We start from the raw sequence: 14,653 nt of genomic DNA, 5'->3' as shown, positions 1-14,653 counted from the left end.
CGCAAATTGGTACTGGCACATTTTGTCCGATGGAATGGACCAAAAGCCATTGCTAATGTCCAGAACCGTGAAATTTTTTTACTGAAGTCCCTGCTTTAACATGGTCTCGGGACTCGTGGCAATGGTGGGGGCTGCTAACGGAGTTGCTTTGTTTAATATCACTATAATCGATGGTCAGTTTCCATGAACCATTTGGGTTTTTTACGGGTCAAATCGGGGCATTGTTCGTTGAGGCTATGGGCTGAATTACACTTTGATCCAATAAACGTTGGATTACTTTAGCTATCTCTCCCTCAGCTTGCTGTGGAAAACCGTATTGTTTATGGGGCTTAGGATCGGGACCTGTAATGGTGACCATTCCTGGAATTCTACCGCAATCGTGCTTGAGCTGGGCAAAAGATGCTTTGTGTCTCTTCAAGATTTCCCTAATTGTTTTGTCCCTGGTAATGGTTTGTGGATCAAACCAGTACTCTCCCACTGAGCTAATCCTGTGTGCGTAGTCTCCTACTGTGAGCGTGGCGGGTGCTCATGCTGCTCTAGCCATTTTCCACACACATTTATTTACGGGGTCGAAAGAAAGGTTGTGTGAGCTCATAAAATCTATCCCCAAGCCGTGCTCTGCTGGCTGGGTTAATCTACCAAAACGACTGAGTGCTTGGTTTTAATGTTACCGATCTGGATATCCACAGGGGCCATATTGCTTCCCTGCTGGAGGTGTCCTGTAAAGCCACTAAGAGTGATCGTGTCTGTAGTGGCCCATATATCTCGCTGGTACATCGTGGAGGAGTTTAACATGGTTCGGGACCCTCCTGTGTCTCAAAGGAACTCTGCAGGCTGTCCCCGGACTGTGCCTGCAACTACCGGTCTTCCGGACTTGTCCCAAAGTGGGTCGCAGACCCAAGTTGGGGAGTCCGAACACCGTCAATTGGTGCCATTTATGGCCAAATTGTCTGCACAGGCGCTAACGCTATGGATAGGTCTGGCATTGTTCCTATGTGGGGCATTTGCGTGCTGATTCCGTTGCTGTTTCGGGGGAGCATTGCATTCTCGGGCGTAATGTCCCTCGTGTCTACAATTGTAGCATCCCTGCGCTTTAGGGTGCTGCGTGTTATTTCTACCTTCACTGACCCATGCGGGGTCTTGGTGTGTCCTTACGGGGTTCATGTTCACGTGTACTTTCTCCTGTTCTGTCTTTTTATGTAGGGATTGTTCCCAAGCTCTAGATAGTCTCTTCAGTTCCCACACTACATTGTGTGCCGGGTCTGAGGGCTCGTAACTCGCACATGCCTTTCGTCCTGCATCCGTGGCATGGGAGACTAAAATACGGGTCCATTTGGCCGTATTGTCTGCAGAAAAATGGGCGCGTGTTAAATCACCGAATACTGCGGTGAAGTGCACGCAGAGGCATCCAGCAAATGATGTTGGATGCTCTCCTTTTTTCTGCCTACATCGGTTGAGTCCTTCTACTGGATCTCCTCTATTGTAGCCAATGGCATCTAGAATGGCTGTTTTCATATCTTGGAGGCTACCTCCTCCTACATTTTGTGGGTCGGGAAGGGCTGAACTAACAGTCGGGTCAAGGCTCATTACTATGAGTTTTACTTCTTCCTGCACTTCCAGACCGTATATGATGGCCTGTTGCCTAACTCGCTCAAAAAAATGGTGTGGGTCTGATGTGGGGGGAAAGGTTTCTATTTTATCACAGGCATCCCTTAACTGGGTGATGGTTAGTGGGATGGTGTACACAAAATCGGGTTGGTCTTCTGTTGGGACTCTATGCTGCGTGGTGACTGGATTCAGAGGGTTGGGTGCTGCCTGTGCAGTCGGTGGTGCAGGTGCTTTCCTTTTCGGGGCCTGGGGGCCTCTATTCTGAATCTCGGTTCTGTTTACATGTCAATGGGCCGTTTCATTAACATCCTGCCAATCGGGGCCATCTTCCTGATCTAAATTTGGGCCAAAGGTATCTTTGAACCCATTCTGAACTGAGAGCAGTGATTGCAATCTTGCAATTTGCTGCTGGCACTTGGTATGGTCTACTGAACTCTGCCTTTGTTCCGTGGTGGGACTGTGGAGTGCTCGTAGGGCTGCCTTTAAGTCCTCGCATTGTTTTTTCAATTGTTCTGCTTGGTATTCTGTTCCCTCTCTTACCAGGTCGCACGTTGCGTGTCCTGGTAGGCCTTATCATATTGGATCTGAAAGCTACTTAAGTGAGCGAGACAAGATTGGTGTGTCCGTTTGACATCAGCCATCTCCTTGTCCTTCGCTGCTAACTGCTCTCGGAGTTGCTCATTTACTCTCTCACACTCGCTAACATTTCCCTCACTATCCTCTCCTTCTCCTCAAGCTGTCTGCAGAGCGTCCTCACGACCTCCTCTGTGCCTCGCAATTGTGCTAAGCAGGACACGATTGCCATCGGCTTACGAACTCTATTTAAATTCTTCTTATGGATCTCGGTCGGGTTATCCCACCAAGTTTGTCCTATACTATCAGGACCTGTCTCCTCATTTGCACAAAACTCAGACCATAGAGGCCATCCTTTCCCCTTTAGGTACTTCCTAATTTCCTCTTCCCATATGGGACTCTGTTCTGCTCTGTTGGTCGCTGTGCCCTCGGGTTCCTGTGGGTGCATAAGGCGTTCCATTGCCTTCATTGCCATTTCTACCGTAATTTCTGTATCTCTACCGGGAATTTGGGACAGGGGGGAATAAAGCGTTGGTGCAAACAGCAGGTACGGCTTAAACTATTTTCCGGTTCACACAACTCCCGAACGTTTCATGCAACAAAATCTATCGAGGTTACCTTATATCCCTTGTTAGTACGCATGCAAATTACACACACTTCCGAATCTTGGAGGTTTGATCGATACTGGTCTTACCCTTGTGGTTTCTTTTACTTTTTCAATTTGGATTTCCAATTCAAACGTTTCGTGGGTTCTCTCGGAGTGACATAGTCACTTCTGGGTCGAGTCCCACCAGAGTCGCCAATAACTGTTGCCTTTTTTATTCGGTAAAAATATGGCAATCAATATGGTTGCCCTTCTTTCTTTTTATATCAATATTATATGCTCTCAGAGTCACCAGGTATCAAATGATACGGCCACAGGCTCAACCGGGTATCGATCAAAGAGCCAAACAACCAGTTAGTTAGTTCAAGATCAATGGTACTTTATTTACACACAAGATTAACTTACACATGCAACATAAACACTACTAGTTAAACTACACCTAACAGCTATGACAACCTGTACTTAACTTCAGACACCCGGCTTAGGTCAGAGGAACAATGGCCTTTGTTCGAATCTGGATCTATTGGATCTGGAGAAGTAACTGCTGCTCAGCTGGGCTCATCCGTCTGGTAGCGAGCGCTGAACTTGAACCTGCTTCTGGTGGTGCTGCGATTGGAGATGGACGTTGACAGAGCGCCAGGTCCAAAAGAGATCGAACACATGGCAGTGTCTCTCTTTATCCTTGGGGAGTTTTGCACTCTTTTGGCGCGGTCCTTAGGTTTGGACCCAATAATTCGGCAGACTTCGATCACTGCCTTCGATGAGCCAATAAAGGGGCGGGTGCCTTGATGGCTGGGCGTGTCCTAAGCGGTCATTGACCCTGTTGTTAATGCTTCCTGAGTAAAGGGAGTGGCGCCGAAATGTCTGTGTTTGTATCGGTTCCTCGAGTATAAGTCCTTTGTCTCACGGAGATGGGCCATCAAATGCTAATCGGTTGGGGGTTTCGATGCTGTCTGGATTCTTTGCTCACAAATATACATTTAGGCTCTGAGCCTGCCTGAATCATACATTGTCCATATTTCCCATTAGGCTTTGCGAATGTCCATGTTTCTTGTTGTAAGTGGCCATTCCAGATGGCTACAGGTCAAAATTAGTCTGTAGACAGAATGGGCAGCACGGCAGCACAGTGGTTAGCACTGTTGCTGCACACCGCCACGGCCCCAGGTTCGATTCCTACTTGGGTCACTGTCTGTGCGGAATCTGCACGTTCTCCCCATGCCTGCGTGGGTTTCCCCTGAGTGCTCCGGTTCCCTCCCACAAGTCCCAAAAGATGTGCCTATTAGGTGAATTGGACATTCTGAATTCTCCCTCTATGTACTCGACACCGGAATGTGGCTTTTCACAATAACTTCATTGCAGTGTGATTGCGACTCACCCCGTCCCCCATACCCCCACCCCAATACCCTTGCAGGGCACACCCGGCCTATTCACGTGCACGCAAAAAATGCTAACTTTGAACCATGGCAGTGCCAAACTGACACACAGAAAATGCCAGCTGTGTGCCAGCCTGGCACTGCCAAGGTGCCCAGGTGGCATTGAGAGATGGCAGGGGACAGGACACAGAGCTGGACCAACTTGAAGAGTTGAAAATAATGTAAGCCTACTTGTGACAATAATAAAGATCATTAGTATCAATAGTTGTTTCTTCACCGTTATGAAAGCTGTGTCCTGGGCCTGGGACCACTCCCAACATTACCCTTTCTTCAGCAGAGGGTGGAGGGGGCCAAGATTGTGGCGAAGTTCGGAATAAATTATCCATAGTAATTCACTCGGCCCAAAAACGAGCATAATTCAGTCAGTCCAAGTGACATGGGGCCTGACGAACGGACTGCACTTTGTCCTTCATGGGGAACAACCTGTGGCGGTCCACACGATAACCTAGGTAGGTAACCTCGGTTGTGGTAAAAACCTATTTATCCCTGCGGAGGCGGACCACTGCTTCCTCAAAACGGCGGACGACCTCGGTCAAATTTCCCAAATGCTCCCGGTCCAATGAACCCGTGATTAGGATGTCGTCAAGGTACACCGCCAATCTTGGGAGTCAAATGACCAAAGAAAAGTACAGCACAGGAACAGGCCCTCGGCCCTCCAAGCCTGTGCCAATCATGATGTCCGAACTACAAAAAAATCTTCTGCCCTTACTTTGTCCATATCACTCTATTCCTCCCTATTCATGTATCCATCCAGATTCATCTTAAATGTTGATAATGTGCCTTCTTCCACCACATTCTTTGGCAGCATGTTCCAGGCACCCACTGCTCTCTGCGCGAAAAATCTACCCTGCACATCTCCCTTAAACATTCCCCCTCTCACCTTGAACCTGTGCCCCCTTGTAATGGACACTTCCACCCTTGGAAAAAACCTCTGACTATCCACCCTGTCTATGCCTCTCATAATTATGTAGACCTCTATCAGGTCTCCCTTCAGCCTTCCAGCCTCCCTTTCAGTCTTTCCAGTGAAAACAAGCCTAGTTTATTCAACCTGTGCTCATAGCCAGCACCATCAAGACCAGGCTACATCCTGGTGATTCCTCTTTGTACTCTCTCCAAAGATTCCACGTCCTTCTGATAATGTGGTGACAAGAACTACACGCAGTACTCCAAATGTTTGTCACTGGAGGGGTTCTAAGGCTCCCTACAGTACAGTCAAGTTGACTGAGTTGACTTCTCCCAGAATCCTCTTCTGCCGCCTCTGCTGGAGGGGTTATTCAGCTACCCACAGTACAGTCGCGTCTGTGCAGGGTGTTTTCCATTACTCACTGGAAGATTGCGACCCCGAAGGGAAGCCAGGTGTACTCTTACAGTCTTCAGTGTGTATTGATGGTAACAAACTTCCTTGAGCCTGGGGACAGAGGCGGCTGCAGGTATGTAGGGTTCCTATCCAATTTGTAAAACATGCGTATAGTTCCTCGATGCGAGGGACAGGGTAGCGATCTCCAGGTGGGAACCGCAGTTGACCATCATTTTGTGATCTCTGCAAAAGCGGACGGAGCTGACAGGTTTCAGTACTGGCACGACTGGTGCCGCCCAGTCAGAGTACTGGACAGGGCGTATTATTTACAACCCTTCAAGTCGGTCCAGCTCTTTGTCCTGGCCCCTGCCAACCCGCAATGACACCTGAGCACCTCGGCAATGCCAGGCTGGCACCCAGTGTGCCAGATTGACACTGCCAAGGTGCCAAACTGGCATTTTGTGCGTGCACGTGAATGGGCCGGCTGCAAGGGTGTTGGGGTGGGGGTGCAGGGATGGGGTGAGTTGCATTGAATAGCCATGTGTTTCTCGGCACTGCGAGCACCAGGAAACACGTGGCTAAACGCGCTCGCTATGAGATCCATATTTATTTACGGTATTGCACTCTCCAGATGGAATTTAATGGAATATTTTGTAAGTTCATTTGTGGCGGGTTTTTCAGGGATTTTCCCACTGGCTCTGACGGCGAGTTCCCCACCACTATCAAATGACACTGAGCCACTTTTTGGGCCCTGGGGAGTTTCTTACAGGTTTAGCCCACACTCATGGCATGACTCTCCGATCTCGTGACATTGTCGCTCAAGAGAAACAAGGCCGGTGAACAACGGGAGAGGCAGAAAACAAGAACCACGCCAGGAACCAAAACGTTTGCGATGCAACCGGCCTGCTCAAGGAGGCGAAATCAGAATCTCACCGTAGCGTGGCAAGGAACAAATTATCACCACTTAAGCCCTATTAGCATACAATTAACGGGAGCCACCCCTTATCCATCAGCCTCGCATCGTTCAGCGGCCTTCCCGGCAAATGGTCACGCTGGCGCCGATTAGTATTCCTTTTTCAAAACGTGGACCTGGCGGAACGGCTTCTGTGGGGAGCTGAGGAGGTGAGTAGCCATCTTTGCTCACAGGCAAAGAGCCCGGGGTCACTGGACTTGCCACCGCAGTGCTCGATTGGGGGGTAGGGAAAGCTCGACTGGGAGTTGGGGACCCTCCGCAGGGGAAGGCCGTCATGGGAGGGTGGGGGGAGGCACTGGGGTGGCAACAGAGGGCAACCACGTGCAGCACCTATGCCAACCACTGAATCGTATGTACCCGTTCCGGAGGCAACCCTTGTCCCTGCCTGTCTGCCCCACCGACCACCCATAACCCCTACCGACTGTCAAGACCTCTGGCCGTGCGGCTGAAGGCTATTGTTAATAGGGAATCGGCAATCGTGGTTCAGTGAGCACTTCACACAACCTAAATGAATTCCCGTGAGTGGGTGGGCCATGTAGCATGTGGGAGTCATTACCTCGCATCCCAATCAGACCTTGATGCCTGGATACTGTGCTTGAAGACTGCAGGAAGCAACACCACACATAGAACAGCCAACACCTGAACACCCAGGGGATGGGACAGAGCACTGGGGCATGTCCATGGCCGGAAGATGGGTGGGTGCCACTGGGAGAGGTGGAGAATGCCTGGAGAGATGGGCCAAGGGTTCAGAGGCCGGCCCACATTGCTGAAGCGAATGACAAAGGCATCATATAGTTATGCACAAAGGTGTTTATTGTGTTTTACAATTCCCACCCTCCCGATGGTGCTGCCCCCTCCCCTTCCTAGCTCTACCACTATGTCTTGGTGTGTCCCCAAGATGCATATCTGAGGTGGAGGCATCCAGCTGCTGACCACATCCCGAGGCCTTCGATGCCCCTGGTGGGCATCCTCTGGGGGCTCTGAGGCCGGAGGACCCCGGCTCACTTGCTGGTGGCACATACACAGCCGTGCTGCCCTTTCCCATATGCTGGCTGTGAGACCCGGCCTTATCAGAGGAGTGGACCTCAGGAGAGTGGGTGGCCGCCATCGCCACTCCATGGGATGGATCCGGATTGGCACCATCACACGCCCGCCAGTCTGGGCCCGCTTCCGGTGATTGTGGGAGAGCTTTTCCTGAGGAAACACAGAGAGGGCAACATTAGCCACACTCGTCGTTCACAGTGGTGGGAGGGGGTGTATGAAGGAAGGGTTGGGGATGTGCTGAAGTGGAAGAGGGTGGAGGGAGGGTTGGGAATTGCGTGGAGAGTTGGGAGGTGAATGCTCCCGTGGGGGCAGAAAGGTCTCAGAGTGGGGGCTGGGGAGGGCGGCGGGGTGGCATTGGTGTCCACTCACTCGTACTGCCCGGTGTAGGTCATTGACCTTTTTCCTGCACTGGCTTTGGTGCACACTCCGAGTGCTCACAACTTCTGCCACATCGTCCCAGGCTGCAATGGCTGCCCTATGGCTGACCCTCCTGGACCCCCAGGGAAACGGGAATCCCTCCTTGCCTCCACAGAATCCAGCAGCCTCCCCAGATCACTGTCCCCGAACCTTGGGGCCGGTCTCCTAGGCGCCATTGTTATGAGCTGGCTGGGGTTGGCTGAGCAAATGCAGCTTCAGTGCTGCTCCACCTTGTTAGCGGGGGGCTGGCGAGCGTGGGGCCAGGGAATCAGCTGGAGAGCCTTCATTTGCGTTGAGAAGCCCGTGAGGCCTCATTGGTCAGGGACCAATTAACGTTGAATCAGGTTGCCGGCCTCGCAGGGTCGAGCTCCGAGATGCTCGTGGCAATTCCCACTCGCTACGACACTTAGAAATCTTCCCCAAGAATCGCTCCCTTGAATTATTTTTCAGCACTGAGGAGCTGAACTCAGAGATCGGGGCAATCGTTTTGAAAGGGTGCCCCGATCTCTAAGTGAGCTTGTGGGTCCTTCACATCCCCCAGTCATGGGCAATATCAACCCCACACACATGGGCACTACCCCACACACATCTCCCCAAGTGAGGACACATTGTTATGAGGTCCCTGGGGGGCTCCCTTCTTCAGGCAGTGCCAGAGTGGCATTGTCAATGTGCCATATAGGCAGCGCCAAGATACCCACATTCCAGGGGAAGGACCAAGGAGCCCCTGAACTTTCTTTGACCACCAGGGGCCTCTGATGGCCTGGGTGACCCTCTGATAGACTGGGTGACCCTCTGATGGCCTGGGTGACCCTCTGATGGCCTGGGTGACCCTCTGATGGCCTGGGTGACCTCCCTCCCGGGTGACTGGGTGACACCCCCCCCCCCCCCCCCCCGTACTGTTCTGCTTGGTCCACGTTTGTGTGGACCAGCGCTGAATGGCGCAAGGCTGCTGCCTCCCCGGGGAGGCTGGTAGGGCTCAGGAGACCGGTAGATCCTGGGTAAGCATGCTTAAATAGTTTTAAACCCTACTTAGGCACTCACAGTTTGGTACACCCCGTTTGGGCATGATTCTGATTCCGACACCTTGCGGAACTTGGGTAGATCCCGCAAGGTGTGAAGGCTGTCTTGAGGATGTGAAAGGTGATATATAAATGCAAGTCTTCTAATTCTTTTCTTTCATAGATGACCAAAAGGAGAAAATACACAATAGCTTCCTTGCTTATATTTACAGTAAGAAGTCTTACATCTAGGTTAAAGTCCAACAGGTTTGTTTCGAATCACTAGTTTTCGGAGCACTGCTCCTTCCTCAGGTGAATGAAGAGGTGGGTTCCAGAAACATATATACAGACAAAGTCAAAGATGCAAGACGATACTTTGAATGCGAGTCTTTGCCGGTAATTAATTGCAGGAGGCACGACAACGCAGAATCACCGAGCAGAAACTTAGTACCAAGTTCCGCACACATGAGTACGGCCTCAACCGGGACCTTGGATTCATGTCGCATTACATTCACCCCCACCATCTGGCCTGGGCTTGTAAAATCCTACCAACTGTCCTGGCTTGAGACAATTCACACCTTTTTAACCTGTGATTATCCCTCTCTCCAGTTGCTCCGTCTGGACCTGTAGATTTAATTACCTGCAAAGACTTGCATTCAAAGTATCGTATTGCATCTTTGACTCTGTCAATATATATGTTTCTGGAACCCATCTCTTCATTCACCTGAGGAAGGAGCAGCGCTCCGAAAGCTAGTGATTCGAAACAAACCTGTTGGACTTTAACCTGGTGTTGTAAGACTTCTTAATGTGCTCACCCCAGTCAAACGCCGGCATCTCCACATCATGACTTATATTTACAGTTTGCCATTTATATTTCAAGATACAAAAATGTGGAAGTACTGCTCTTTCTGGTGTTTCCCTTAAAATAGTGGATGGGATATGTTCCGACTGGAATGGGAGGAGTGCACAGGTCACATCATTAGTTTTAAAGTTGAATTCACTCACCAAAATGGTCAATTATTTACCTTTAATATGTTAGATCCAGGATAAAAGAGACTTTAACTAGCCTTATTTCAATAAACTCAGAATGTTTGATTTATTATAAAACAAAAGACTTATTTTTTAAAACAAGTTGCAAGAACTGATTAACACACAATTTGTAATCTGGAAGTATAACTATCTATCTCTTTTAAAATATCCTAGAGCACACACATATCCACACACAAAGGATAACAAATGTCTCTGCAGAGATGGGCTTTGGAGAATAGACTTGAACTTGGTTAGAAGAAAGGATAACGTTTGTGCGGTTTCGAGCTGGAGTTCCTTTGTATGAACACAGGTCACTCGTCCCAGTAGATGCCTGGAGATTCTCACCAATGGAGTTTTGTATTTGAGGAGAATATGGTCAGATCAAGATTTCTTGTCTCAGTGTCTTGGATTTCCAAATCTGCACAGAGGTGATCTTCACTGTATATTGACAGTCACATGGTTTCAGGCAAAGAGAGGGTGAGCTGGACAACTTTTACCTCCCTGTTCATTCCCAACTGAATTTGCAGGACTAGTTCAAAATTTAAAGCTCATCTCTGTCATGTGATTTCCGGCAATCCACCAGCCTTTGCCTTTAAACCATCAATTGAAGTAATCGAAGTGCAAACAAGCAGGCATCTCTCCCTCATCAAGTGCCATGCAAATCAAGTTAGCTGAAGTCAGGTGATTTCTTCGACAAGGCATGCCTGAGTCCAAAGGCGAACTTAAAATAAATAAATAATCTTTATTGTCACAAGTAGGCTTACATTAACACTGCAATGAAGGTACTGTGAAAAGCCCCTAGTTGCCACATTCCGGCACCTGTTCGGGTACACAGGGGGAGAATTCAGAATTCTTAGCTGGTATGGGAATTAAGCCTTGTTCTGCATCACAAACCCGCTGTCGAGCCCACTGAGCTAAACCAGCCCCTACTTGATCTTTTCTTAAAAAAAAACAATCTAGGTCAGCTTCCAAATATCTAGATGATGCAAAGTCCTTCCAAATTTTAAAAGAAAAAAATATTAACAAATATTGCATAACACTGTTCCTTTCATACACAGTTTCTGGATATACTAATTATAAAACCTCAGCAAAAACTTTCAATCACATCAAATTTCTATTAAGATGTTAGTTAAAAAATGAGATTATGTAAAGGTACATTGTCAATTTGAGCACTCCCAATAGAGCTTTGCACAACAGGAATGCATGTTACAAATTCAAGGACATGTTTGATTCACATGGCTATGATCATCTATTTTGTGCTAGTGCAGTGGATTAAGTACTGCGATGGGAATGCTGAGGATGAAATACCTTCATTTTATATTTTCTATGTATGTGTATCATCTGTCTGTATATATATTCTCCAGAAGTGCAGAGACCATGGTACTGATCTATCACACAAATCAGCCACGTGTTCCCACCCCACCATGCAAGTTGTGAAACTGAATTCAATAAATTTGACCATGAAAGCTGGCAGATTCTTTAAGCACCATCCAAACCTTGAGAATGAAAAAAATATAGCTCCTAAAGGTATATCCCATCTGCATGCTTTTGACATACATTGAATGTCATCATCTTCTTATTACACTGTTGTAACCCTCACGGGACCCAAGGGGCCAGGTCGATTAGGCTCCCCGTGAGTCTTGTGGAGTACGAATTTCCTGCTGAGGGGTGGTCCCCCTTGTCAGCACAGCAGGAAATCAGGGTATTTAAACCTGGCCTGAGTGTGCGCCGGGCGTGGCAGTCTCTGCTGGGACCTGTGTACATTGTCATTTCAAACTTCTGTAAATAAACCTTTCATTCCCAAGGCTTTCCGTGTGGCTGCTTCTCAAAGTACACATTCTTATCCTCTTTCAATTCCTATTTAAATTCAATGCTCTGTTTGTACACTCCAGATATAGGTTGAGAGGCAGTAGGTTTAAAACTGAGATGAGGAGACACTACTTCTCGCAGAGGGTGGTGAATTTGTGGAACTCGCTGCCTCATAGTGTGTCTGATCCCCCCCGCTTCCCCACCAGGACAGCCACCGCGGCCGCGGGACCGAGCTCCCGCCGGGTGGTACCAGATTTGAACCACACGGCAGCACACGGCGGAACTTGCGTTCCGGTGTCGGAGCAACGTGGCAGGAATTTCCCGTGTCACCAGCGATTCTCCGACCCGGCGCAGGCTTCGAGAATCCCGGCCCATGATTTCAAAATGGAAAGCGAGTGAAGCCTCGTGTTGGATGGACACAGGTGCTGCATGGGTGGGTGGAGATTGTGGTCAGCTCAGCTGGACAACTGAAAGAGAATCCCAGCAGGCAGCATTGGAAAAGCTCAGCACAATCAGTTGAATGGGATGGGGATAGGATATGTTTACACGAGGCTGCAAAAGTCCCTGCCACAGATTTCTCCCTACAGATTCACTGTGGTACAGCTGTGTGCAGCTGAACTGCGAGTGTTGCGGGGGAGGGTGTATGTGGATGGGGTCGGCAGGTCTTGCGAATCTGATATGATGCTGAGAGACAAAAGTAGATAATATTTATTGGAAGTGAACATATTCGCAGATAATGCAGTGGGAGTGTTCACCTGTGCAACCACTTGTGATCAATATTTCTTGATTTCATGTGGTCTACTGCTTTATCTAGGTATTTCTGGGACATCCACAGTAGGGGTGGAGGAAAACTGTTGGCCTTTGATGCCTTCAATGGCCGTCCTCTGGAGATCCAAGACCTGAGGCTTTAACCGGTGGGCCAGCTGCTCCCTTTGCAGTGACAGAGGACAAGGTTGAAGGACTCATGAACCAAGGCAATTCAGAGGGAGTGGACAACTTCTGAGAGTCCTGAATGGATGACCCAGGGGTGTTCAGCTGCTGCTCCGTATCCCTTCGGATACCTGAAGCCCTGGCCTGACTCGTTCAGGGGAAGGGGCACCTGGAGGGATGGTGAGGTGCCGACGGCATCTGCCATCCTCCCCATGGAGACCTTGAGGCATGCGCATATGGGCACCACTTCATCAGAGAGCAGGTGGATGGACTCTTCTGACTCATGTGGCACTCCTTTGAGGTCTTCCAACAGCCCTGCCTGATGTTGCCTCCCCCACTTTGATGACTCTCCACCACGAGTTGGAAGGCCAATTCCAGAGCCTTGTCATTTGACTCAGACCTCACACATGCCCGATCCCAGCAGTCCTCCTTAAGCCGGGGAGCTCAGCTGGAAACTGCCTCCTCCTGCTGTGTCTGTGCGGTGATCACCAGGTTGTGAGATCCTTCCTAAACTAGCACTAATACCCACCAAGGTGTATGTTCCTGAGCTGGTGGAGGGTGCAAGTGAGTGCTGATCACTCATCAATCCGGACAAATGTGAGGTAATGCATTTTGGAAGGTTTAATGCAGGGAGGGAATATACAGTGAATGGTAGAACCCTCAAGAGTATTGAAAGTCAAAGAAATCTAGGAGTACAGGTCCACAGGTCATTGAAAGGGGCAACACAGGTGGAGAAGGTAGTCAAGAAGGCATACGGCATGCTTGCCTTCATTGGCCGGGGCATTGAGTATAAGAATTGGCAAGTCATGTTGCAGCTGTATAGAACCTTAGTTAGGCCACACTTGGAGTATAGTGTTCAATTCTGGTCGCCACACTACCAGAAGGATGTGGAGGCTTTAGAGGGGGTGCAGAAGAGATTTACCAGAATGTTGCCTGGTATGGAGGGAATTAGCTATGAGGAGCGGTTGAATAAACTCGGTTTGTTCTCACTGGAACGAAGGAGGTTGAGGGGAGACCTGATAGAGGTATACAAAATTATGAGGGGCATAGACAGAGTGGATAGTCAGAGGCTTTTCCCCAGGGTAGAGGGGTCAATTACTAGGGGGCATAGGTTTAAGGTGAGAGGGGCAAGGTTTAGAGTAGATGTACGAGGCAAGTTTTTTACGCAGAGGGTAGTGGGTGCCTGGAACTCGCTACCGGAGGAGGTAGTGGAAGCAGGGACGATAGGGACATTTAAGGGGCATCTTGACAAATATATGAATAGGATGGGAATAGAAGGATACGGACCCAGGAAGTGTAGAAGATTGTAGTTTAGTCGGGCAGCATGGTCGGCACGGGCTTGGAGGGCCGAAGGGCCTGTTCCTGTGCTGTACATTTCTTTGTTCTTTGTTCTTTGCTGTGATAACTCTACAGGGTGGAGCTTTCCTCTACCGCTCTCTTCAAACTCATCTCTGGGTTGTGGTTGGGGAAGAGGCTAGATAAGGATTCCTCCTCCTTGGGCCTTGGCCTCTACCTGAAGGCAGATGTTCATGAGATAGGAGAGTACAAGTCACAGCAGCAGCTACCTCCAACATGCAGGCACATTCCACCCTCACGTTTGAGTTGAATCGATGAATTCTTACACGGTGGAAGCCCAAGGCCGAGCTCCCCATCACCAATGACTCTGTCCTGCTTGACTCCTGCGAGATCAGATGCCCTCTCCTCAAATTTAGTCAGAGCTCTCAGGAATAGTCGCCTTTCCCCTCCAGTCTTCTCCCATTCAGCCATATTGTGACAGACCTTCTCCTGGTCAAAGAACAGAACGTTTGAGAGGAGTTGCATGGATTGGAGCATTGGTTTTTGGTTCATTGATCATACCTTTCTTTGTAAGATAGCCCACTTCGGTGTAACACGTCATCACTGGTGCGATATGGGCAGAAGGATTGTGGACCAGCTCCC

This window comes from Scyliorhinus torazame, chromosome 3 (assembly GCF_047496885.1).
Source record: "Scyliorhinus torazame isolate Kashiwa2021f chromosome 3, sScyTor2.1, whole genome shotgun sequence".
Classification (NCBI taxonomy): Eukaryota; Metazoa; Chordata; class Chondrichthyes; order Carcharhiniformes; family Scyliorhinidae; genus Scyliorhinus; species Scyliorhinus torazame.
The sequence above is the reverse complement of the archived record's forward strand: the minus strand, read 5'-3'. Positions refer to the sequence as shown.